Source organism: Pleurodeles waltl, chromosome 1_2 (assembly GCF_031143425.1).
Source record: "Pleurodeles waltl isolate 20211129_DDA chromosome 1_2, aPleWal1.hap1.20221129, whole genome shotgun sequence".
Lineage (NCBI taxonomy): Eukaryota > Metazoa > Chordata > Amphibia > Caudata > Salamandridae > Pleurodeles > Pleurodeles waltl.
Window position 1 is genome coordinate 711,664,097 of NC_090437.1, and position 25,399 is coordinate 711,689,495.

General features: G+C 42.9%; 1 protein-coding gene across 1 annotated transcript in view; it reads right to left on the reverse strand.

Annotated features, from left to right (window-relative positions):
* Positions 1–25,399, reverse strand: part of LOC138255265 (protocadherin-23-like) — an 836,716-nt gene that overhangs the window by 20,348 nt on the left and 790,969 nt on the right. The gene's annotated exons all lie outside the window — the stretch shown is intronic.

Genomic DNA, 25,399 nt, shown 5'->3' on the forward strand with positions numbered 1-25,399 from the left:
AAGGCAAGGGTTTTTTGTTTGTTTGAGCATTGCCAGTGATCCAGTGGACTGTATTATACTCCCCAACAAACTTATTTAAACATATATAAAGGGGAAGGTGCCCTGGGGTGAATCCCTTCCCATTTATGAACTGCCTTAAATCTTCTTTAAGAGGATGATAACATTTCAATGGTTTGTGGCCGGATTTTGTGAAACATTGATACATACCTTATCAAATCGCTGTGTGGCAGGGACGCCTTAAATACGCGCCTTCCAAACAGCAACACTTATGAGTTTTGAAACTCATTTTGTGGTTCAGTAATGTGTTACTAAATTGGAGAATAGGTGTAGTGCATAACAAAAGACCATTTTTTGGTCACAAACTCTTGATAATGTGAATTGCAGGCTCTATGACTGAATGGCTTTGCAAATCAAGCCCACAGTGTATTGATTGCATGCCATGTATTGTGCTCACAAATTAGAAGAAGACAAGACACATTAGTTCATATACATATACATTTTCATTACTGCTAAAAGCAGTTTTGGCAGGCACAAATAATGAACTGCAATAATCAGATAAAGCACCCTACAATATAGTCAGTACGCAGATGTCGGCAGATTAAAACTATCTTCAATGGCAAAACCATTTCCCTTGTCTAGGAAAGGTGGTTGCCTGTCTTGAGCAAATTTACAATTATGGGAATGTGATACTAATTAACTACCTGGTACAGCTTTACATGATTGGGCAGTGCTGTTAATGCCCTTAAATCTGCAACTCTTATCTGCAAAGTTTTGTAGAGTCCTTCTCAGAAATCCCCACTACAGTTAGAAAATAATATATGCATTTTCCAGAAAGCTTTAAAACGTTTTGCTGTGTGTCTAATATCAGGGTAAAATGCATTTTACATTAAATTGATTCTGCCAAGGAAATGGTAGACAGATGTCACCTATTGTTATTGTGCTGGATTGTAATGATCATGCTGAAGAGAGATTAAAGAGATAATTATTTAATATGTGCATGGGGGAAGGAAGATTCAATGTTCTGGTTTTTGGTCAGCTGATTGGAGGAGTTCAGTGCAGTCTTCTTTTTAACAAGGAAGTGGGAGTCCTCAACATCCTCCTGCATACTGGTATGTCTCTGCTCCTCACACATATTATGCATGATTTACTGAGAAAAAAGACTAGTCCGTGCAGCATGACCCCCTATTAGCCAACAAAAGCTGAACAGGATGGATGAAGGTAAAACATTCGGGGTGGACCCTGAAGAGAAGGCCAAGTCTAACAGTCTCCAAATTTGTCTGTCTCCTACGCTCTCTCACTTCTCTCTCTCAATATGCTCCTGCCATTCCAGCACTCAAGCCCCCAGAAAATCATTGCCAAATCAATTGTTATTACATCTGCCCTCCCAGGAGGGAGAGAAAGTCTCCTACATGTATGCAACATCCCATTTGTTTAGAGAGAACAATGATCATTTGCAGTTTGGCATCCTTGTTAGAAAGCGAGGTGGTGAGGCTCAATGAAGCGAAGGAATTAAGGTCACCTGCTACTATTGGTAACTTTAAAGACAGAAATATAAAAACTTTATAAATGTAATCTCCGTAGCCATTTAAAAATAAATAAAAACTAAGGGCCACTGAAAATTATTTAACACTTTTAAATGTATGTGCAAGGATGGCATTTCTGCGTATTTGTAATCTGAAGTTAGCAAAAAATATAGCTTATCATACATCTCTTTGAATACTTAGACAGTCAGTACTCAGCTTATGTTCCAGATTCAAGCACTATGTAGATGGCTTTTATATTTCAAACATCTGTCACAGCCTAGTTAAACAGTCCTCAATTTGGAATGTTAAATATAGAAAATATGCTTACTTTTTATTTTACTACAAAGCCTATCCTAGGATGCCTCACAGCTATTCTTAAGTTCTCGTAGTAAGATTTAGCCCAAATGTCACTAAAGGCAACCTTCTGCAGGCTCACATTTGGAATTTGAATTGTATGTAGCCTATACCATGTGTGCATACTTTGCAGATACCATGTATGCATACTTTGCAGATAGATGACTTGGAAATATGTGAAATATACTAATTCAGTAGTAAAAATGTTTAGGGAAGTGCACATGCAGTTGGGATCCATTTAGCATACTCCACCTAGCCAGAAGTGGAACTGACAGTTATCCAGAGTTAAAATATTAAAAAGGATATCCTGGAAAATTGAATATAAGATGAAAGGTGAATTTCCTATATTAATATAATAGGAAAGAAGGTTTGACTAGCAGTGCACATAGAATTTCTACTTGACTGCGTGCAGTCAGCTTTACAGATAAAGAATGGTTGAATTTGCAGCATTGGCTTTTATAGCCAATGTGTACTGCTAAGTAAACTATACTGGAAAAACATCATAAGTTTTCAAATACGCTTGTCAGAGATGGGATCTTAAGTACATTTGTTATGGCAGTGAGAGAGCGTAGTTTATATAATCAATATTAACATGAAATGTTTATGAACTAATGTACAATAATGCCGCATAGAAACTGTATTAATATGTTTTGCTAAAACGTGCACTTGAAATGTGCCCACGGGGAGTGGCCACCAATATATACGGGGACTAATGAAGATGACTAATCTTGATGAATTATTACATTAAGAGATGTTTTTACACTAATTATTAATTGTTATGTTACTAAAGTTTTGCTCATAAATCATTAAGCCTTAGTTAGCATGAGTCGAGGCCTAGCTGCATGACTCTCATATTAAATGTGTTTTTCTAAATGTGAAGTGTGCTGACTTGCTAAAGGACATGAACTCTTGTTATTTCCTCCTTCAAACTAGAAGCTGAATGTAACTATAGTACATCTGTTCTCATGAAATTCATTTTGCTTGTAGAAATATTTTAGCTGAATGCAACAGTGTAGATTAATGTTAGGTGCAAGGTTGCCTGAACCGGTACAGACAATGGAGCCACTGACCAAAGATGCGCAAAGAATCACAAAAGGATGAAATCATACTGGACATTCTACCACTAAAGACGTCAATCATAAGGACCAATAAAATGCATGAGAACTGTTATGGGGTGACAAATTTGATGAGCTAATTTAAAGTTAATTGGAAGGAGATAGTGGGGTGCAACCCCTTGTCCAATCAAATTTTAGGGGAATGTACAACGAAAAGGGGATAAAAACCCTTGCACCAGGAAGTAAATCAGAACAGAGAGGATAAATAGAGAGACCAGACATGAGAGACTAGGGGAATGCTGATGCGATTTGCTATGATCCAGACACTTTGGGGGTCATTCCGACCCCGGCGGGCGACGGGCGACGCCCGGCGGGCGGAAACCGCCAAAAGACCGCACCGCGGTCAAATGACCGCGGCGGTCATTCTAACTTTTCCGCTGGGCCGGCGGGCGATCTCCAAAAGATCGCCCGCCGGCCCAGCGGGAAAGCCCCTGCAAAGAGGAAGCCGGCTCCGAATGGAGCCGGTGGATTTGCAGGGGTGCGACGGGTGCAGTGGCACCCGTCGCGATTTTCAGTGTCTGCAAAGCAGACGCTGCAAATCTTTGTGGGGCCCTGTTAGGGGGCCCCACGACACCCGTTCCCACCAGCCTGGTTCTGGCGGTGTAAACCGCCAGAAACAGGCTGGCGGGAAGGGGGTTGGAATCCCCATGGCGGCGCTCAGGCAGGAAGGGCAAAGGGGTACTTCCCTCATAAGGAGGTAAAGTATAAATGGGCAATCTAAGGACAAGGATGGTTCTAACTAAAATTAGCAAGTCACTAATCAAAGTGACAAAGGCCCTCATTCCGACCCTGGCGGTTTGAAACCGCCACGGTCAGAATGGCCCGGGAAGCACTGCCAGCCTGTTGGCGGTGCTTCCTCTGCCCTCCACCCTGGCGGTTTCAAACCGCCAGGGTCGGAATGAGGGCCTTTGTCACTTTGATTAGTGACTTGCTAATTTTAGTTAGAACCATCCTTGTCCTTAGATTGCCCATTTATACTTTACCTCCTTATGAGGGAAGTACCCCTTTGCCCTTCCTGCCTGAGCTGAGTTTCTGACAGATGGCGAGCCAATTGATGTCCTGAGGACGAAGACAGAACCTGAGTGCTGACCCAAAAAGATGGAGGATAACTATATGACAATGAAATTGTGATTGTCTGTTTGCTTTTCCTTTCTAGGTACCAACTGCTTCTTTTGACAGAGACCATAGTTAGATGTTTTCTAAATTGATGTTACTAAATTGTTTTGCATGAAGCCCAACATGCTAATGCTAATTTGAGGTTAGGACAGGTGTTCACTAAAACTGACGCAAATGGACAAATTACTAAATCTATTCTTTGTAAAATAAATGTGTTAGTGATACTTTGCTAAGGATAACCTATGTTCACGCATTGCTATATTCTAATGTTCATGATTCTTGCTTTGATGAAATCTTACCAGAGTTGCCATATTGTGACTATGCTAATGTGCTTCTTGGTTTTGAGACTAATAAACTTACTAGTAGAATTGTAATCAATAGGGAATAAATATCACAAATTCATACTAAACTGGTGTGGTTATTCATGACTGAAAGGTCATGGTGGTTTCTGAGTCTTATTAAATGTCATTGACTAAGGTGAAATGCACTGTTGTAATAAATATTGATGACATTATTGACGTATTGATTGACATGTTGATTAGCTATCTCGTCCTAAGGTGTCTTCAATCAGGGTCAAAAGATTCATTGGCCTAAAACGAGTCCCAAAGTGAGTAAATTAGTCATAAAGGGACGCGCTAACAGTTCTGGTAGCAGAGCGACGGTTTAAGCCCTTTGGGGCCCTAGGACGGAGAATCATTGTTTAGACTTGTTTTTCGAGATCATACAAATTGAAGGTATGATGTGTTTCTAAATTCCCCATGACTTTCCCGGAATCTCGGAGCCTGCCTAAGTGAGTTGGGAATGTTCTTGGCGTTTTAGCATGTGTGGTGTAGAATTTGCGCTTGCCTAGCTTATGCATATTGCAGGTGTTTTGTGAAGTTTGTGTGTGTTTAGGCCAGGTAATGTTGTTTTAGTAGGAGTGGGCGTACACAGCAGTATGAGAGTACGGAAGTCGGCGTACTTCATATGAGTGTGGCACTTTGTGCAAAAAAATTATCCACGTGGTTGTTGTTGGTGATGTATGGACCCGTCATGGTCTAAGACTCCGGAGTATATTGACAAGTGTAGTAGACACTTGGGTTTATGTTGTAATTTGCGCGGTTTATTAGGTCAATCGGGCGTGGTTGATAAGTCGAGTTTGAGTCAAAGTGTGTGAGTGAAACCTTCGATGGAGATTTGGCGAGTTCTAAAGTGCACTAGGACAAACCATTGACAAGTCAAGAGTAGGATTTGCGGGTCGAATTCTGCTTGCGTATGCGGGAGCTGAGAAGGAGAGAGTAACGGCCGAGGCTTCAAGTGAAATCTCTGTAAAGTTCTGAAGCGATTGTGTTATCCTTCCTGTAGTAGACCGGCAAATTTGTTTTTTTGTTGTTAAAGGTGCTTGCAATATATTGCATTAGTCTTGTGTGAGGAGGACAAGCCGCAAGACTTTGTCAGCTGCAGTGTGTGTGAGTGTGACGTCAGTGGTGCCGCGCTGGGATAGGTCAGGTGCCGAGAGGGGTCGCACACGGATTGGCAGCCATCCGTGAGGGGCAATAGGTTGAGAAAGGTTCGAGCACTACTGTCATGACCACACAAACTTGCCAAGTCAAATCAAAGAAGTGCATGAGAAAAGCAAAGAGATATCCTCAGTGGAGACAGCAAAGCCCAAACTGGAAGAAGGTTTGCAGAGTAATCTTGCGCTTATTTCAAAGGAAGAATCAAGAAGAGAAGATCCAAGATGGCCGCTGTGAGTCCTGAAGGTTAGTTACAGTTCTAGTCTTGCAATCGGTTGGTTGCTAGGTTACGAGCTCTCCAGCTGGAAGCCTTGCACTTCAACTGAGGTCTGACAGGAATCAGCTGTGTGGAGAGAGAGAGCACGGTTCAGAACAGAAACTCCTGTGAGGTAAAATTACATTTGAAGATAATATTACAGAAAACGGATAAATATTGTCAAGGTTTATTCGAAGAGTTTGATAGTAGACCGTTCCCGTGGAAGTCGGCAAGGCTACAGACTTAATGTATGAATTAACCTTATGTTTACAAGGTTCTTGTTTAAGATATTAAAGTCAAAGAAAAAACGAACTTTAAAAGAGCAAGGGCCAGATGTAGCAAAGAAACATTTTGCGAGTTGTAAATAGCGAGTCATAGCGACTCGCTATTTGCAGCTCGCAAAATGTTATGCAGAACGGTGTCTCAGACACCATCTGCGAGTCGGTATGGGGTCGCAATGACCCACCTCATGAATATTCATGAGGTGGGTCGCAAATTGCGGCCCCATACCGACAATGGGCACTCGCAAACATGGAGGCCTGCTGTAGTCAGCAGACCTCCGTGTTCGTGACTGCTTTAAATAAAGCAGTTTTTTTTTTTTCAAGTGTAGCCCGTTTTCCTTAAAGGAAAACGAGCTGCACTTAAAAAAAAAAACGAAACCTTTAGTTTCGGTATTTTTTCAGGGCAGGGAGTGGTCCCTTGGACCACTCCCTGCCCTGAAAAAATGTTTTTGGGTCCAGTCACAAACTGGAAGGGGTCCCATGGGGACCCCTTCCAATTTGCGAGTGGGTTACCATCCACTTGAAGTGGATGGTAACTGCAACACCATTTGCGACCGCATATGCGGTCGCAAATGGTATTGCATACCACTAGGAATCGCAAATAGGAAGGGAACACCCCTTCCTATTTGCGATTCTGAAATGCATTTTGCGAGTCGGTCCGACTCGCAGAATGCATTTCTGCATAGGAAAATGCGATTTGCAACTCGCAAACGGCAGTTTTTGCCGTTTGCGAGTTGCAAATCCTTTCCTACATCTGGCCCCAAGTATCTACAAATGTCAAGGTTATAAACAAAGGCCAAGTTTAAAGGAGAATTTACAACTACAAGTTATCGACAGATGTCTAAGTAAGGAAGTAGAAACTAACTGTAATAAACAATCATTTACAAATACAAGTTATCAACAAATGTCGAAGTAAGAAAGGAGAAACGAACTTTAATAAACAAGCATTTACAAATACAAGTATTGACAGAAGTCACAATAAGACAGGAAAAATTAAATAACATCAGCTTATTTGAAGAACGCATTATCACCAACTATATATATATATATATATAGCAACATAAAACCAATCTCTAACAAAGGTTGAGAAGTTCTTCCAGAATCAGTAATAAGCATTTTTTTTTAAGAAGAGCTATAATTTATAGAGAGAAGCAAGGCTACAGAGAACTCAGGGTGAGTGAAGAAATAATAGAATTAAAGAGAATTAAGTGTTGAGAGTAGAAAGTGAAAAACTGATGTTGTATGTCCCTAGTAATTGCGACTGTGACTCTTGCAGGTGCTGTATCCAATCTTAGATGTGAAGAGGCAGACTGAGTACTGGCGTTCATCATCTCTGTGGCAGTCTCTCTACCATCCCATTCCCCTTTCCCCCTCCGGGGTACTCAGCACGAAGGATTAATATTCGTTGTGAGTAGCTCGGGTCGGGACTGAGGAGTTATCTTCTGCTTCTGAGGAAATCGAATTGAAGAATCCTGACAACTACAGTGGCACTGAGACCATAGAACCGAAAGACATGAATCATCTTGTGTTCAGGTTTGTTGAATGGCTGAGACCAGAGATTAGTCAGATGATTAAGAATCATTTGATCTGTTGGCAAGCAAAGCCGATTGATGAGATGTTGCAGTATGCAAAATACTGCAGTGACGAGATTGAGTTGAAGCAGAGAAAGTTGAAGGAGAAAGTGATGGTGATGCAGATAAAGGCAGCACAGGCAGGGATGAAGGGAAATGGAATCCATCAGATGGTACAGCAGCAACCACAAGGGAATGGCATGTTTTAGGCACAGCCGAGAGGCCGAGGTCGAGGTTTTGTGAACCGTGGTCCAGACCTGAATACTGTTGTGGTTCAAAATGATGTGCAGGGAATGAAAAAGGTGTCACCATGTCACGCGTGCGGTGGCGTGGGGCATCGGAAGCGGGAATGCCCCATGGTAGTGCAGGATGGTGTTGTTCAACAAAGCAATGATGTCAGTACATTTTAAAATGTGAGGGGTGCAACGATGAGGGGCCAAAATCAAAACTTCCAGAATAACATGGTTCAGATGCAGGGGTTACAGCCCGTGCAGCAAATGCAAATGCCGCATGTCCAACCAGCACAAATACAGCAGGTACAACCGCAGGTTCCCATGGTACCTAGTCAGCAAATGCAAATGCCGTTAGCTCCAATGGGACAGCAACAGGTGATGCTTCCTCAACAGGTAACAGGCCAAATGATGAATCAAAATAACACAGTGCAACAGTTCCCATTGCGTGGTGAGGATGGAATAAACGATGAATGGTCAGATGATTGTTCAGACAGTGAGGAGTGCAGGCTTGCAGCGTCCCTAGAAGTAGATCAGTGGGGTCCTTATGTAGAAGGAAAGGTGATGGATCACAAGGTTTCGTTCCTGGTTGACACAGGAGCTACATGCTCTACAGTCAGAAGTGCAGAGGTTCCGAAATTGCCACTTTCAGGACGTACCATAAGGGTGGTAGGAGTAGCAAATCAGTTCCTGACAAACCCAATTACAGACCCGGTCCAAGTTGAGATTGGCACCTTCCAGGGATTACATAAGTTTGTAGTCTGTGATTCAAGTCCCGTATCCCTACTGAGAAGAGACTTAGGGCCAGATGTAGCAAAGTTTTGCGAGTCGCAAACGGGCCGATTCGCTATTTGCGACAGTGCAAAATCGGAAATGGGATGCAAAAAGCCCATTTCCGACTTGCAAAAAACGATGGGACCCGTTTGCGAGTCGCATCAGTTGCGACCCCATTTTGCGACCCGCAAATAGCAAGTCGCAATTTGCGAGTCGCAAACCTTATGCAATTGCAACTCGCAAATTGCGACTAGTCGCAAAAAGCCCATTTTGCACGTCCCATTTACCACTAACTCAGAGCAGGTGGTAACCATTACCAAAGTATAAAAGGAGACCCAGAAGGCATCTGGGTTCACCAAGATGGCGGAGATATACCTGATAGCAGTGAGAAGGAGAGTCCACGCAGCCCAGCAGAGGAGGAGGAGGGGCCACAGACAGGAGAAGATACATAGAACAAGGCAGACTCTTTTTCAGCAAACTGAGGATGAGATATACGATAAATACCGCCTTAGCAGCGCAGCCATCCTAGAATTAATTGATTTACTCAAACCACAGCTAGAACACCAGACTCTGCGTGGCTGTGCCATCCCTACGCATGTGCAAGTGCTATGCTCACTGCACCTCTTGGCCTCAGGGAGCTATCAGGGGGTCATTGCTGTGGCAGGTGGGGTATCCCAAAGTGCAGTGTCAAGGTTCCTCAGGGCATTCCTAGATGCCTTAGTCACGCACATGTCTCACTTCATATACCTACCAAGGAATGAGGCAGAAATGAACTGGACTTTTACCGCATTGCCCACTTTCCACATGTCATAGGGTGTGTAGATGGGACACACATTCAAATATGCCCCCCTGCAAATCTGGAACACCTTTTCCGCAACAGAAAGTGTACCCACTCACTCAATATTCAGGTTGTTTGTGATGCCCATTATGTCATCACGGACATTGTAGCTAAGTTTCCAGGCAGTACCCATGACTCATACATGTTTAGGCATAGTGGGATACATCAACGCCTGGAACGTGGGGAATTCGAAGACGGTTACCTCCTAGGTAGAGCTACAGACACTTGCAGACATACACACAGGTCACTGTGCACGACAATCTGGACTTCCTAACAGTGTACTTTTTGTGCCCAACAGGTGACAGTGCATATGCTCTTAGGCCTTGGATCATGACTCCGTTTTTAACACCCAGCAATGATTCAGAGAGGCAATACAACAATGCACATACAGGGAGTGCAGAATTATTAGGCAAATTAGTATTTTGACCACATCATCCTCTTTATGCATGTTGTCTTACTCCAAGCTGTATAGGCTCGAAAGCCTACTACCAATTAAGCATATTAGGTGATGGGCATCTCTGTAATGAGAAGGGGTGTGGTCTAATGACATCAACACCCTATATCAGGTGTGCATAATTATTAGGCAACTTCCTTTCCTTTGGCAAAATGGGTCAAAACAAGGACTTGACAGGCTCAGAAAAGTCAAAAATAGTGAGATATCTTGCAGAGGGATGCAGCACTCTTAAAATTGCAAAGCTTCTGAAGCGTGATCATCGAACAATCAAGCGTTTCATTCAAAATAGTCAACAGGGTCGCAAGAAGCGTGTGGAAAAACCAAGGCGCAAAATAACTGCCCATGAACTGAGAAAAGTCAAGCGTGCAGCTGCCACGATGCCACTTGCCACCAGTTTGGCCATATTTCAGAGCTGCAACATCACTGGAGTGCCCAAAAGCACAAGGTGTGCAATACTCAGAGACATGGCCAAGGTAAGAAAGGCTGAAAGACGACCACCACTGAACAAGACACACAACCTGAAACGTCAAGACTGGGCCAAGAAATATCTCAAGACTGATTTTTCTAAGGTTTTATGGACTGATGAAATGAGAGTGAGTCTTGATGGGCCAGATGGATGGGCCCGTGGCTGGATTGGTAAAGGGCAGAGAGCTCCAGTCCGACTCAGACGCCAGCAAGGTGGAGGTGGAGTACTGGTTTGGGCTGGTATCATCAAAGATGAGCTTGTGGGGCCTTTTCGGGTTGAGGATGGAGTCAAGCTCAACTCCCAGTCCTACTGCCAGTTCCTGGAAGACACCTTCTTCAAGCAGTGGTACAGGAAGAAGTCTGCATCCTTCAAGAAAAACATGATTTTCATGCAGGACAATGCTCCATCACACGCGTCCAAGTACTCCACAGCGTGGCTGGCAAGAAAGGGTATAAAAGAAGGAAATCTAATGACATGGCCTCCTTGTTCACCTGATCTGAACCCCATTGAGAACCTGTGGTCCATCATCAAATGTGAGATTTACAAGGAGGGAAAACAGTACACCTCTCTGAACAGTGTCTGGGAGGCTGTGGTTGCTGCTGCACTCAATGTTGATGGTGAACAGATCAAAACACTGACAGAATCCATGGATGGCAGGCTTTTGAGTGTCCTTGCAAAGAAAGGTGGCTATATTGGTCACTGATTTGTTTTTGTTTTGTTTTTGAATGTCAGAAATGTATGTTTGTGAATGTTGAGATGTTATATTGGTTTCACTGGTAATAAATAATTGAAATGGGTATATATTTTTTTTGTTAAGTTGCCTAATAATTATGCACAGTAATAGTCACCTGCACACACAGATATCCCCCTAACATAGCTAAAACTAAAAACAAACTAAAAACTACTTCCAAAAATATTCAGCTTTGATATTAATGAGTTTTTTGGGTTCATTGAGAACATGGTTGTTGTTCAATAATAAAATTAATCCTCAAAAATACAACTTGCCTAATAATTCTGCACTCCCTGTAAGAGGACCAGGAACCTCATCGAGCGCATCTTCGGACTCCTGAAAGCAAGATTCAGATGCCTCCACCGCAGTGGAGGTGCCCTCCAATATACCCCCATTACCGCATTCAAAATTGTGGTCGCATGCGCCATCCTCCACAACATAGCCACCCGACGTGGGCTACCTCTCACCCCTGCAGACCCAGATCCTGATGATGAAGAGCAAGAACAACCACATCGCCATCATGGGGATAGGAGTATAGCTAATCAAGGCAGACTGAGACGGGAACACATTGCAACACAATATTTTGGAAGGTACGTGTGAATTCCAACCATACTCACCTATTGACCAAAAACTCAATTTGTTAAGTGGAACAAAAATAACAGTTTTATTAGTGCATTAATGAAACTATTTACAAGTACTGATTGTCCATGGGCATGAAAATGCAAACCAGGCATGTGGCACATTCACGTCATGTGCGACATCTTATGGTCCAGGGTGATCTCTAAGACCTTCTTCCCCTCCTGCCAGCCTGGCTGCTCCCTGGTGCTTCCGTGGTGCTCTGCCTGCTACTCCTGAGCACCCTGCTGTCAGTGACAGAGACACTGCTCACTGTCGAGCCCTCCTCACTGTCCTGGGGTGTTTCCCCTGTGCCCCTCGACATATTCTGTGTCTCCATCATGTCTATGATGTGGGTCAGACGTCCCAGGCCCCTAGCCACGTCCCCAGCAAAATGGCCCATTTCCACCTGCAGCCCAACTGTCCTCCTCGACAGGCCTGTCGTGTTCATGGCGAGCCTGCCGATGGATGTGGCCATCCCTGCGCCGCCCACCCTCGGCCTGGGCCAGTAGTCCTCCCGCCAGTTCCCTCATGGCAAGGGCAAGGTCCCCAGTGTTATTGCAGATCATGTCCATCCTTGAGTTCAGGTGCTGCATGCTGGCATGGTTATTGCGCACGAAGCGGTGCAGCACACCACTAATCCTCCCTAATATTCGATTTTGTAGGCGCTGACCATGCAGCAGATGTGCCTTACTGGTGCTGGGAGGAAGTAGCCCGGATGCAGACTCCAGCCCTGATGTAATGGACCTGCGACGCCTGCGCAGCGGTGGCTGCCCTGTGCTTTCACCTGTCTCATCCCTGCCTGTTGCTGGGGCAGCCTCTTGTGATTTTGTTGCAGCAGGTGTGGCCACTGCAGGGATGCTGTTGACCGTGCAGGTGGGGGTGCTGGCGGGTCCTGAGGTGTCCTCATGGGGCTGGCTGCTTGGAGTAGTGGTGGTGTCTTGTTGGAGACCTGTGGGACATGGGGAACAGACTGTCAGTGTCTACTATCTATTGCACACTTCATAATAAACATTTGCCTATGAACTGCCTACTTGACTACATTTCCCATAATGCATCATTCTGGCATTTGCTACCCTGAAATGGAGCTATCTTGGTTGTGCATGCCCCTGTGTACATGGTGGGTGGGGGTATGGCATTGATAGAGGTACAGGCATATCACATGGTACTCACCGGTTGATGTGCTGGGCTCTGAGGTGTCCAGGTCCCCAAATCCAGACACTGCCTCCTGCTCCAAGGTTTCCTCCACCCTTTCTTCCAGGGGTGTGGGTGGTGGCACAGACGATGGTCCCCCTCCTGTGCCTCTCATCTCCCGGAGCCTTTCAGCCACCCTCTCCTTGGTCCGGGAGCGGAGGTCATACCACCTTTTCTTTATGTCGTCTGTGGTCCTATGGCTCACCCCCAGGGAATTAATCTTGTCCTGTATGTCCTGCCACAGCTGTTTCTTGGTGGCTTCAGGAACATTGAGGGCTGATCTACCAAACAAGTCATCATAGTGCTGACAGCATTCCTCTGTCAGCACCTCCAGCTCCCTCTCAGAGAATTTCAGCTTCCTCTTCCTTGGTGTTCCCTCCATGGCAGCTGCTGTTTGTCCTGTGTGTAGTTCGGCAGTTATAAAAGGGTGTGGTCCTCCCTCCTCCCAGGTGTATTAGTAAACTTCCTGGCTGTGATGTCATCATCATGTGCCAGGAAGTGTTTCCAGAGTGTTCTGGAGTGGTTTCTGGAGTGTTCTGCTGCACCTGTAATCAATTTACAAGTTAATCGCAATTTGCGACATCTACTCGCTAATTGCGAGTTCGTTTTTTGCACACTCGCAAAAAGCGACCTCGCAATCAGCGGACTCGCACACTGCGAGTCCGGGTGCGAGTCGCTATTTCGGCACTTTTTTTTGCCTGTATTCCAATTTGCGACTCGCATTTTGCGAGTCGCATCAACTCGCAAAATGCGAGTCGCAAATTTTTTGTTTGCTACATCTGGCCCTTACTGTGCAAAACGAAATGGACATAAAGTGTCCCCAAAGAAGCTGCAATACTGTCAGAAAGAGGTAAAGTACTTAAGCCACTTGACTGAAAAGGGCTGCAGGAGAATATCAAAAGAAAGTGTGACAGCCATACTGCAGGTGAATCCCCCGACAATCAAGGGAGATGTCAGAATGTTTTGGGGAATGGTGGGCTACTGTCGTCAGTGGATTCCCAACTTCTCGATTATCTCTAGACCGTTGGTGAAACTGATAGGTAAAGAGGTTCGGGAGGACCGGGGTACCACAATCATGTCCGAGAAAGAGATGGAGGCATTCATGAAATTGAGGGAATGTATGTGCAGGGCACCAGCTTTAGGTTTGCCTGACTACACGAAGCCTTTTCTACTGTTTTGCCATGAACGTGATGCTTGTTCTTTGTCTGTCTTAACACAGGTCCAAGGAGGTGCAAATCGCCCAGTAGCATATTTTTTAGCTACTTTGGACCCAGTCGCAGCAGCCTTACCGAGTTGTTTGCGCGCAGTTGCAGCAGTTGGTCAAAGCCTCACACAGTGTGAAGGCATAGTGATGGGACATTCCTTAACAGTAATGGTTCCACATTCATTTGAAATACTGTTAACCCGAACCAAGACTCAGCACATGACAAATGCTAGGTTAACCAAATATGAGACCATTATACTGGGGTCTCCGAATGTTTCCCTGAAAAGATGTACTGTATTGAACCCGGCAACTTTACTTCCTGTTGAAAATGCTGAGATTAATAATGCTGAGGAAGTAGAACATGATTGTCTTGAGGTAACAGAACTATGCACCAAACCAAGACCTGACATCAAAGATACCCAATTAGAAGAAAAAGACTACATTATGTTTGTTGATGGTTCATGCTTGAGAGACTCTTTAGGAGTACTGAGAGCTGTATGCAGTGTGTACAATCATTGGTATTCTAGAAGCTTCCTGGCTCGAAAGAGTGTACTCTGCACAAGTGGCTGAATTAATTGCCCTTACTAAGGCATGCCACGCAGCTGAAAACCTGAAAGTAACTATCAATACTGACAGCAGATACGGATTCGGAATTGTGCATGATTTTGGCCAATTATGGTCACAGAGGGGTTTCATGACCTCTTCTGGTTCACCAGTGAAAAATGGCGAAAAGATTAAGGATTTGTTGCATGCAATTCAGTTACCTCTTGAAATTGCCGTGGTGAAATGCAATGCTCATGTTAAGACACAAGACTTTGTGTCAATAGGAAACGGCTATGCAGATCAAGTCGCAAGGTTTTGCGCATTGAACTGTATATCGTTCCGAGATCAGTGGGAATTGTTACCTGAGACTGAAAATGAAACCTGCCTAAACTTTGCATTAAGAGTGGTTGATACATTAGATTAGTTAAGATCAGTGCAGGGTTGTGCTAGCAGAGAGGAAAAAACGTTCATGGCAGAGAATGAAATGTATACAAAGGTCTGATGACTTGTGGGTTTCAGAGGAGGGGAAAATGGTTTTGCCAAACAGTCTCCTGTCACAGTTTGCAAGGTTTTACCATGGTCAAGCACATCTTGGGAGAGACGCAATGATCAGGTTGTTCAAAATCGACTGGTTCAATCAGAAATTCAGACAAGCTGCAGAAGTTATCTGTCACAGGTGCATCATCTGTCAACATATGAATCCAGGAAAAGGGACCGTGGTGACTTTGAGCCACATAGGGAGAGCTGGAGGTCCGTTTAGCAAAATGCAAATGGATTTTATTGAGATGCCTGTATGTGGAGGCTTGAGGTATGTGTTGGTGATTGTGTGTGTTTTCAGTCACTGGATCGAAGCATATCCTACACGTAGAAATTACAGCCTCACAGTAGCAAAACTGTTGCTTAGAGAGTTAATGCCACGTTTTGGATTCCTGATCGCTCAGAGGTGATTAAGCTCTTGTGTGCTGCACTGGACATTGAGCAGAAGCTGCATTGTAGCTATTGCCCTGAAGCGTCAGGACTAGTGGAACAGATGAATGGCACCTTGCAGTCAAGAATGGCATAAATGTGTGCAGCACCCAATTTGAAATGGCCAGATGCATTGCCCTTACTACAGATGTCAATGAGAAACACACCTGACAAGAAAACAGGACTGTCTCCCCATGACATTCTGATGGGTCGAGCTATGCGATTGCCCGTAGTGCCTGCAAATGCTCTTGTGGATATCACAGATGATATGGTGTTGGACTACTGCAAGGGTCTGGCTGATGTGGTCCGCTCTTTTTCTCTCCAGGTGGAGGCTACCACATTGCCACCGATCAGTGATCCAGGTCACACCCTGAAGGATGGTGACTGGGTGGTTGTCAAGAAACACGTGAGGAAGTCGTGTTTGGAGCTGCGTTGGAAGGGGCCATATCAAGTAATACTGAATACAACAACCACTGCTGTGAAATGTGCAGGCGTTCAAAACTGGATACATGCCAGTCACACAAAGAAGGTGACGTGTCCAACTGATGAGGAACTTGAAGTGTCCACAACAACAACTGCAGAGAAGGAAATCTCAGGGCCGGAGAATATTCAAAGGGGAACTGAGACTGAAGGAGAGCCCACTGAGGATGGCTTAGTCACTCAAACAGTAAACGAGTTCGAGAGAGGTGACAGTGAGCCTATCTCAGCGGAGGCAGCAGGGGAACCAAGGCAAAGAGAAGTTCTCCCAGAAGCAGACGGATACGAGTATGAAGTTGAGCCCGTAACAGACCCTGAAGACCAGGGGGAAGAAGCAGAGGGAGGTCAAAGTGCATCAACTCCCCCTCAGCCACTTGCAGGTCCGTCAAGAGAAAACACCATAGCACAAGAGGAGGGCGCTGTTCAACGTTTTGAAAGGCCAAACAGGAAGAAAACACATAAAGGCGATAACTGGCCGGAGCCACAAGCTGCAATAGAGAAAGTGGTCCTGTGGGAGACACAATAGAGGAAGAGGTTGATACAACCAGAAAAGAGGATCTCAGTGAAGGAGAGTTACAAAGTGAACGCAGAATTGAAAAGAAAAAGAGACGCAAACAGAAGGTACGCAGGTCCTGAATGGACGTATGCAACATCAGCCGAATGGCAACAAGAATTCTTGGCATTCTGTTTTGATTGAGAGGCACCAGGTCAATACTACGGCACCTGAATTCAACTTTAGAAAAGTCTGTGTTAAATTGAAATTAAAATTGAAAGCTGAAATGCTGAGAAAAAGAGACTGATAAATTACCGGATGTGACATTGAAAACCTGAATTGACTTTGAAAACCGATTATCACAAACTGCTAGACCTGATTTGACGAAAAGGGTCCTGGAGTGAGTGAAACGCTGTAAATACTTGCTGAGAAATAGAGACTTTGTATTAAGCAGAAGAAAAAAAAGAACTTTTATATCGTCCTCAAGTTGATCGTTTGCTTTGTATTCTTCTGCTCTCTGATTCTTTACAGATCATGAGTTACGCTAAAAATAAAAGTAGAAAGGGTAAGATATGTGGTTGGTTGAGTGCCATTCTAGGTATTGTGTGTGCAATAATAATTATAGGTGTGATTGTGGGAATGCCATGGATGGATAAGAAAGTGACTAACAATGCTTCAAATTCTGAGACTGCTACATTAACACTGTGGGAGAAGTTTGAGCAGGATGCAAAATACTTACATGCAGGAACTAATTCAAAGGTGGAGCTGTCTACTAATGTCTTCTATCGCTTGCTGAATGAGTATGTTGATACAATGGATGCGAGAAATTGTTATGTGTGCACAAAGATTCCTTCGTCAGTGCAAGAAGGGTTACTTATCATAGTTTGTCGTTAACTTACGGGATAAGCTGTAGTTTACTTTTAACAAGATTCTATAATCAAGAACATGTGCAATACTTCTACTCTAACTTAGATGTACTGTTTTCTTTTGTGCCTGTGATTGAGTTTCTAAACAAATTAGCTAAAGAGCACAGCATAAAATTAGTTAGGGGTTTCTTTGAGCAGACCCTGACATTTTGGACAGCTTATGCACACCACAATAATCTAACCTGCTTACTAACGCCTGGAAAGAAGAGCTTCTTGGATCACACTGATGATAGACGCAAGGCATTAAAGGAAAGGCTAGAAGAGGGATTAGAAAAACGCAAGCTTGCACATGATTATGCTTACACTGCAATAAAGACACAGGGCAAATTAGCTATAGATGCATTACATGTAGGTAGGCTTTGCATATATAGGCCGAAATCTGAGCATGATACTTTATTTGTGGGAACAAGTGAGTGCAGTCATGTGTTTTTGTTTCAGAGTAAATGGACATTCATGTTAAATGGACAGGATCCAGCGATCCCTGGGATGTACTATATTTGTATGCTTAATGCTTATTACCGTCTTCCTAAAGGATGGTATGGGACATGTTATTTGGGAATAGTTTTCCCAAAGATCTACTAGATTGATGACTTAAAGCAAATTCCTAAAATGTCTGAATTACAACATACTTGACAAAAGAGAGAGACAGCGGCTGCTGTTGTTGGTGACATATTTGGAGCCATAATTCCTTCAGTAGGGGTTATCTTAAACTCCATAAAGATTCGAAAGTTGTCTACTATTGTGGATAACATGCTGACAAACTTCACAGGGGCTATACTCCTGATGGATACTGAATTTGCTGCGGAAAGAGCTAAGACTCTTCAAAACCGGCTTGCTTTAGACATTCTTTTAATAAAGAGCGGCGGAGTCTGTAAGATGCTTAATGAGCGCCATTGTTTGTGCGTTCATTCCTGATAATAGCAAAAAGATTAGAGGTATGCTTACTAACCTAACAAGAGATAGTGCAGATTTGAAGGACTTGAAAGAACCTGGAGTTTGGGAGAAAGTTGGGAAAGGAATTACCAGAGTAGGGAATTGGTTTAGTAATATTTGGAATGAGGTTCTTGCAAAAATATTAGGGGGTCTATTGATTGTCCTGATTTGTTTATTGGGCTTATGGTTATCATGCAAAGTTAATGAAAGAATAAAGAGAAATCTGACAAAACAAAGCAAAAGAAATGAAGAAAATGAAAGGGAGAAAATGTTTAATGAAATTTGGGAATGCTCACACAAAGGACAGTATGTTGAGATGCGCGTAATGAGGAAAGAGAGGTTAAAAAGGGAAAGGTTTGTGTGATGACAAAGGTCATCAGAGGAGGGACTTAGAGAGCGTAGTTTATATAATCAATATTAACATGAAATGTTTATGAACTAATGTACAATAATGCCGCATAGAAACTGTATTAATATGTTTTGCTAAAACGTGCACTTGAAATGTGCCCACGGGGAGTGGCCACCAATATATACGGGGATTAATGAAGATGACTAATCTTGATGAATTATTACATTAAGAGATGTTTTTACACTAATTATTAATGGTTATGTTACTAAAGTTTTGCTCATAAATCATTAGGCCTAAGTTAGCATGAGTCGAGGCCTAGCTGCTTGACTCTCATATTAAATGTGTTTTTCTAAACGTGCAGTGTGCTGACTTGCTAAAGGGCATGAACTCTTGTTTTTTCCTCCTTCAAACTAGAAGCTGAATGTAACTATAGTAGATCCGTTCTCATGAAATTCATATTGCTTGTAGAAATATTTTAGCTGAATGCAACAGTGAAGATTAATGTTAGGCACAAGTTCGCATGAACCAGTACAAAAATGGAGCCACTGACCGAAGATGCGCAAAGAATCACAAAAGGATGAAATCATACTGGACATTCTACATCTAAAGACGTCAATCATAAGGACCAATAAAATGCATGAGAACTGTCATGGGGTGACAAATTTGATGAGCTAATTTAAAGTTAATTGGAAGGAGATAGTGGGGTGCAACCCATTGTCCAATCAAATTTTAGGGGAATGTACAGCGAAAAGGGGATAAAAACCCTTGACACCAGGAAGTAAATCAGAATAGAGGGGAGAACTAGAGAGACAAGAGACGAGAGACTAGGGGAATGCTGATGCGATTTGCTATGATCCAGACCCTTTGTCACTTTGATTAGTTACTTGCTAATTTTAGTTAGAACCATCCTTGTCCTTAGATTGCCCATTTATACTTTACCTCCTTATGAGGGAAGTACCCCTTTGCCCTTCCTGCCTGAGCTGAGTTCCTGACAGATGGCGAGCCAATTGATGTCCTGAGGACGAAGACAGAACCTGAGTGCTGACCCAAAAAGACAGAGGGTAACTATATGACAATGAAATTGTGATTGTCTGTTTGCTTTTCCTTTCTAGGTACCAACTGCTTCTTTTGACAGAGACCATAGTTAGATGTTTTCTAAATTGATGTTACTAAATTGTTTTGCATGAAGCCCAACATGCTAATGCTAATTTGAGGTTAGGACAGGTGTTCACAAAAAATGACGCAAATGGACAAATGACTGAATCTATGCTATGTTGAATAAATGTGTTAGTGATACTCTACTAAGGATAACCTATGTTCACGCATTGCTATATTCTAATATTAGTGATTCTTGCTTTGATGAAACCTTACCAGAGTTGCCATATTGTGACTATGCTAATGTGCTTCTTGGTTTTGAGACTAACAAACTTACTAGTAGAATTGTAATCAATAGGGAATAAATATCACAAAATCATACTCAACTGGTGTGGTTATTCATGACTGAAAGGTCATGGTGGTTTCTGTGTCTTATTAAATGTCATTGACTAAGGTGAAATGCACTGTTGTAATAAATATTGATGACATTATTGATGTATTGATTGACATGTTGATTAGCTATCTCGTCCTAAGGTGTCTTCAATCAGGGTCAAAAGATTCATTGGCCTAAAACGAGTCCCAAAGTGAGTAAATTAGTCATAAAGGGACGTGTTAACAGCAGTATCAGAGAGAATACAGGTATACCCACAGAGTTAAGCTGCAAATGCACAAGAGTAGTTTGACTGTGATGGAGGGAGCTTCCTGTATACCTGACCCACAACTGCAGAGGTAGGTTCATAGGCCTACAGGAGAAAATCCTTTATGAAATAACAGAATCTATGCTCTAAATGAGAACTGCAGCATGGAAGTGACAAGTTTCATGAAGTCCCATGGGGTAATCAGCAGCTTCTGGGACTCAGCATGCTAAAGCATCAGACATTCGGAAATAATTTAAGTGAATCTGCAGAGGCATCTCAACTATCCATTTATTTGCATTCCATAGTTAATTCTTTTTCAACATTCTGGGCTGTCATTACTTAGGAACTTATGAATGTTTTAATTATACCACTTAGACATTTTCTCAATTTGCTGTTCCCAGAGACTCTTAGCATAAAACTGAATTTAATTACTGACTACATTGTTCTTTCTCATTATTATTTCAACCGGTTTGCTGTGGGTGTATACATTGCTCACTTCATCGGCAAAATCAATGTTTGAATCCCATTCCAACGTGAAAACTTATGAGGATCAGGCCACATGCTTGCTCATTGTGAGTCTGAGATGCTGCTGCACTATTTCCACATATTTATATACATATATGTGTATACCTATGTATGTATGTGTAGATCTCAAAGATTAAAGTTATGCTATAAACAGGTGAAAATGTCAGTCGTAACATCATGTTTTAAATTAAAAAAAACACTGAAATGCAGCTATAGTTTACTAACGTAACTATAACTCGCCTCCCCACCATGCACTGCTTACGACCTCCCACATCACTCATGCTCAGTGACGTCATTGATGATATCATCGATGACATCTAAAATATCATCATAGTTTGCCGACCTAATAGGGCTTAGGTCTCTCAAGTAAGTGGGCTCTATTAACAGTGTGCAAACTCAGTACCCACTACCCACCGTGTATTGTAGGGTTTGCCCACCTAGTAGCTCCTGCGTGTCTGAAGGAAGTGGGCTCTAAGCACAGTCTGTATACCAAATGCATACTGTACAGAGTAGGGGCTTGACCACCTGAAGAGGGCTTATGTCACTGGAGGGAGTGGGCTCTAGCCACAGTCTGTGCATTCAGAGCAGTCTGTGGGTAGTAGGAGCTTGCTCACTTAATGCCTGCATGTCTGGGGAAAAAGAGTTCTACGCCCAGCCAGCAAACATTTTTTGCGTGAGGTGGTCACCAATTAGGTACTTTCATCCAGCGGAACTCCTGTGAGCCACAGCGACCTGAAATGTCTATACATTTTTAACCCTAAGTTTTCAAAAACTACTGAAAAGATTTACATCATCTGACAAAAAGCACACTTTCCTGATAATGATCTGGCTTTCTTCCAATTTTGGTGTTCATCCATTTTGGCTGTAGCAGTATTCTGAATTCCTAAGGATATTGAATGGGAAAAACACATTTTCTGGGTCCCCATGTTTCTCCCTTTTACTCAGCCTCTCCTTGACAAATCACACCAGAACTTTCTGGGAAGGAACTACAAAGGTCAACCTTTCTTTTGGAAAGTTTTGTGAAGATTTGTCAAATGATGCCAAAGTTTTTAGCAAAATCAAAAAATAAATTTACTATGGAAAACCGGTTCTGACTATAATTGCACAGTGGTGACTGCAGCATTACTCTTTGACACAAAATTCCAGATAATTACACAATTTTGCCAGTTCACGTAATTATGAATAAATAGGAGGGAAAATATTCTATTGCAAGAGCACACTTGGCATTATGTTCTATTGCATTTAGCACTATTTTGTAGCTCAAAACGCATTCTTTGCCCCATTTTAGATATGAGGGGGCATTTTGTGCTAAGAAAATAGTGATAAATGTCGGGGGTAAGTTGGGGGTAAAGTTCTACCCCAAGAACACATGTAGCAGGCATGAGCGGCTGCTTGTGCTCCCTATTTATGTTCTGTTGTATTTAGAGCTATTTCTCAGCACAAAATGCATTTTCACGAAGATGCTGATGGCAAGGATGCATTTTAGGCTCAGAAATAGCCCTAGACACTGAATCCTTATTCTTGTGTAACTATGCGTAACCTCAAAGAATTCTAAGGTAATACTGTGTGATTATGCTACACTCAATTACGAAAGTTATGCCCACCTCTACTTGTGAGTCATGGCCCCTCGCAACACTCAACAATGGTACTAAGTATCATAATATACTCTTTGCATCTGCAAATATACAATATATACTCTCAATTAATGTATGTTTAGTTTCCAGGAATTATCAGTCTCATCTCCGAGCATAGAGGATGAGTTGCACAGTAACATTGTTAAATGATAGCCTCATACTATTTCAGTCCAGCAGAGAATTAAAGACATGGGGGCATACTTATTAGCCCTTGAACTGTTGTTGTGTCACTTTTTGTGAAACAACACCGGCACACACTTGGAACTCATATCTATGAGGCCACGCAAAGTCACTTTGCATGGCTTTGAATGGCCTCATAGATATGGAGCAAGGCAGCGCAAATCGCTGCATTGCCTTACGCTGCACAAGGGAGGCGTTCCATGGGTGTTACAGTGGTGTTCCAAAGGCAACACCCAAGGATTTTGAAGCATCCCCAGGTCTAAACCTGGGGATGCACCAAAACCTTACGCCTGCCCTGGGGAAGTGCAATGAGGAGAAATATCTTTATTTCTCCTAATTTTTTCCTCTTTCTATGTCTGCTGCATTCTGCAGTTCACATAGAAAACGGAAAAAGCCTCCCAGGATTGTTGTTGTGCAGGAAGATGGTGCAAGGGCGCTAGGAAGCCACAACACAGTGCAAAAGGACAGGAATGTGCCATATTGCATAGATATGGTGTTTTCCTGCCCCTTCCCTTTGAGGCAGGGCAGCGCAGCAATATGACTTGCTGCACTGCCCTGCATCAAAAGCCCGTACATATGGGCCATCTGGCCTTGTAGATGTCCACTGCATCCTGCAGATATGCTTGACCAACAAAAGAGACAGGTCAGAGTGGTCGACTCCTGTGTTTCTGTTTTCTCTCTTGTTTCACTCCCTCTTCCCCCACTTCTACCACTGGCTCTCAGATTCCTGTTTTTGTGGTCATTTGTGAAAGTGTTGAGAGTCAGCAAAGAGCATACCTCCCCTTGGATCTCAAACACAAGGGTAGGGCAACCTAACATAATCTCACATGTGAGCTAGGGTGTGGTCTCTTAGCACCCACTTGTGAGACTTTAAAATCATATCAATAAAACTGGTGAGAAGCTCTTTAGCATTGCAGGACATGCTACAGCATTTACTTGTTGTAGTCATTCTATGTTTTGACATGTGTGAGCCTACCTTTAACATTAAATACGTCAGTAGTAAAGAGATTCAGTTGTCATCCACAAGAGCCACTGGTGTGCCGTACGTTTCCTATTGACTAGGAAAAAGGGTCTCAAGAACTGATTGTGCAACACTGCATTGACCTCAAATAATCAAAATTAAGATATTTCATAATAAAACTGCAACAGCTAAGATCTATTCCTTCCTCATCAATCACCAATCAAAAAGTCGACCTTTACAACAAAACCACTCTTTATGTATCAACCCCTATAGATCTGACTTTCAAAAAAAGTTTTTTAAAACATTTTTTGCAAATTTGTTCAGGTTATTGATCATCGGGCAAAGGTCTGTATATTTGAAGTTGTGAGATAACCATTACCCTCTTTATATTGTGCTGAATGTGTGCCCTAATTGTGCATGTACTGGCGCGTTCACTTGACTGTCAGAATGAGCAACACCCTATTTTATTCAGGATATATTGTATATGTTGATTGTTCCTTGCCCTTTGTTAAATGTTTTGTTCTTCTGCAATGACAATTTTGAATGGAAAGGCTGCTGATGGGAGAAAACTAAATTGGATAGCAGTTTTCTAAGAATAAGGTAAACTATGTATGTAGGACCATATTCAAGGTAAAGTGGCGCAGTGCAGTATAGCAGGTCACTTTGCTGCGCTGTACTACATCACTCTGAAAGGACAGGAATGCACTATTTTTAAGGCATACAGTGCATTCCTGTCCTTTCCCCCTGTGCTGGTGCACAATGGGCTGTCTAGCACCAATGCTGGCACCCTTGTACGAAGGTGCAAGGATGCTTGTGTTGCATGCAGGGTTGTTTATGTGCAGGAAAGGGAACCTTCCTGAACAAAAACAATCCTGGGAGGTAGATTCCTCTGTCTATGTGTGCTGCAGAAGGCAGCACACAAGAAAAGAGAAAGACACGAGGAGAAATAGAGATATTTCTCATTACAACTCCCCTGGTAAGACATAAAGTTTTGGTGTATTACAAGATTTACAAGTTCTTGAAATTTTGGGGTGTGTCATATTCAGTGGCGATTGCTTGAGAACACCCATGCAATGCCTAAAATATGCCTTCCCAGGGAAGAGACTGGCAAGAAAGCAAATTGCACTGTGTTGCCTTACTCCATATTTTTGGAGCCTCTCAAAGTCATGCAAAGTGGCTTTGCGTGGCTTCACAAATATGACTTTGGGTTTGTGTCACACGTACCACATTGTGTGATGCAAACATTAAACAAACCACTCATAAATATGCCCCTTAGTATTTCCCATGTTAAATGGGCTGAAAGTGAAGCAACCATATGGAAGCTAAGACTTTATTGGCAATGACTTCCAATAAAAATCCACATTTTTTTATGTTGTCTCCCTTTGGAAGTTTGGCCAGTTGTCACCAAATTAGCTAGTGTCAACATTTATTCAAAGGCTAGAGAAAAGGGAGGTTCTTGAAC